Raw genomic sequence first — 2,189 nt, 5'->3', positions numbered from 1 at the left:
GTCGTGTGTCGCGATGTCGACTAGACATAGGATACGGCCTTTACCTTACCCGCGAGAAGTTCCACCAGTTGGCGGGACGGAACAGGCGGACAGAACTGAACGTCCTAACCTCTCGTCTCTCCAAAACGTGGCCGCGATTGTCAATACTCAGCGATTATTCGAGGTCGTTTAAGTCCTTCCGGTGAGGCGCACGCGTGTATTCGTGCGATTGTAAACTAACGTGATATTCGGCTCTCTCGAGCGTTTAATCCTCTATCGCGACACGATTGATATATGTAAATATAGTCCGATAGCTGAACAAGATAACCTAATCTGCGAACAGTTAGCTCGCGTATATATGCGAATATGTCGAAAAAAGGTTGAAATATGAACGTCATTTTGGTAAGTTCAAGGATCTACGAAGATAATTTGCTTGTGTGTCGCGGCAACGGAAATTATAACGTAAAATTGGCGCGAAAAACACATACCTAATATAAACACACGAAGAATTGAACTCGCAATGTCGGAGCTACGTAATATTTATTTTGTATGCAATTACTTTTTCACACAGACAAAATAGATCTAAAATAGATTTCTGACAATAAAGCTATTTATCACGTACTTACACATAAATAAGATTGTATAATCTAGTAGGTATTTATTTTTAGATTTTATCTAATCTGGATGAGCATATATTTTCGAAAACATTCTCATTTTAACGACAAAACTCTATTTTTTACGCATTTTGTATGTATTGTGCACATATTTTATTTATTTATCGCTAAATAATTACTTTCTTTCGTGAATATTTGCGTGTGCTAGAAACTTTGCATGATTAAAGCTGTTTTGAAAAACTAAGTTTCAGTATGGACAACACTCGCCTTTTTAATATCGAAGTAAACTAGATGCATGGTTTATGAATCGCCTATTGAGAAGTCTATAAATGTAACAACAGAGAACTGAATCAATATTATGAGTCACACAATATATGAATCTGATATTCTCTTTTATCATTATTCTAAACATTATAGACTTACATAAATTATAGAATTAATTTTTGTATTAAAATTTAACGTTTTATATTTTTTGCAATATAAATAAAACACACATAAAACGCGCTTCTATCTCGAATAATATTTCATCTAAGGCCCAAATATTTGAAAGCAGGAGCCAGGCTGCACATATTCATTGATGTATAGCAGACCGAATGTCTCTTATTGCAACCAATTACTTCCTAATCACTCGACAAAGAGTGTTTAACGCTCTGCGTAATTTTATTATTACTCTACTCTTTTATCAGCAAGAATGTCGTCGAGATCTTTAGTAAGTCGTAAACGAAAAACAGGGCCGAGTCGAAGTCAATTTTACGTGCTAAAGCATTTCTCGAACATCATTCAATCCCTTTAATCCTTAACATTGTTATTATAGTATATTGATATATTTTTATTATATCTTTTTGATATGAGAAAATTAAATATTTTATTTTTATTTGAATAGTTTTAAGATCTTATTTATTTATTTTTTTCATTTTCTTTCTTATTTATTTTAAATAGAATTACATAGAATTAAAATAAAAATAAATATATATTTAATTTAACTTTATCATCAAATTTATCAGACTCTCTCTTTCTCTCTCTCTCTCTCTCTCTCTCTCTCTCTCTTTCATCGAGACCGGGGCTCGGCAAAACTGCTAATTGAAGAGGTCGCGAAAGTGGCTCGCGCGCGTTTGTTGCGATTTCCATCGCGTTACCTCGTTTCCCGCACGTATCCATTCTTTGCCGGATGCATCGAACTGTTTCCCGCTGCGCGCACGCGGGTTATTGTATATTCTTTTTCTTTTTCCGCTTTCCAAGAATTAAAGAGGTGAACGCGCACACCGTAGCTCGATGGAATCGCATTGTTTCGTTTTTTCTCTCCCGGGGCGCGTTCCGGGATCTGCCAATATTTTCCGCGCGATCTCCCCTGCCCCTAGTATTCCCCGGTTACCCCTCTCGCTAACCCACGCGCTCTCGCGAAAAGCTTCAAGTGCGTTTATTATTTTTCCCCACTTTTACCTCGTTCCCCCCGCGCGCGCGGCAGGCGCGTCGTTTGGCGTTGCTTGCGTCTGCTTTTCTTTTCAATCGCTCGAGCTCCAAATACAAGAGAGATGATTCACCCCGCGCCCCCGGTACTCTGCGTTCGCGTAGAACGAGTGAATACGTATCTATACG

The 2,189-nt window shown here is 37.8% G+C and overlaps 1 protein-coding gene across 1 annotated transcript in view; it reads left to right on the top strand.

The window, feature by feature from the left end:
* Positions 1-65: 65 nt before the first annotated feature.
* Positions 66-2,189, top strand: part of LOC115243498 (cytochrome b5 reductase 4) — an 11,878-nt gene continuing 9,754 nt past the window's right edge. The window contains exon 1 of the mRNA XM_029820566.1: positions 66-381. The gene's annotated coding sequence lies outside the window, so the exon portion shown is untranslated. The remainder of the gene's footprint in view (positions 382-2,189) is intronic.

This window comes from Formica exsecta, unplaced genomic scaffold (genome assembly GCF_003651465.1).
Source record: "Formica exsecta isolate Colony F162 unplaced genomic scaffold, ASM365146v1 scaffold72, whole genome shotgun sequence".
NCBI lineage: Eukaryota > Metazoa > Arthropoda > Insecta > Hymenoptera > Formicidae > Formica > Formica exsecta.
Note: the sequence above shows the minus strand (reverse complement) of the source record. Positions and strands in the feature narration are given on the sequence as shown.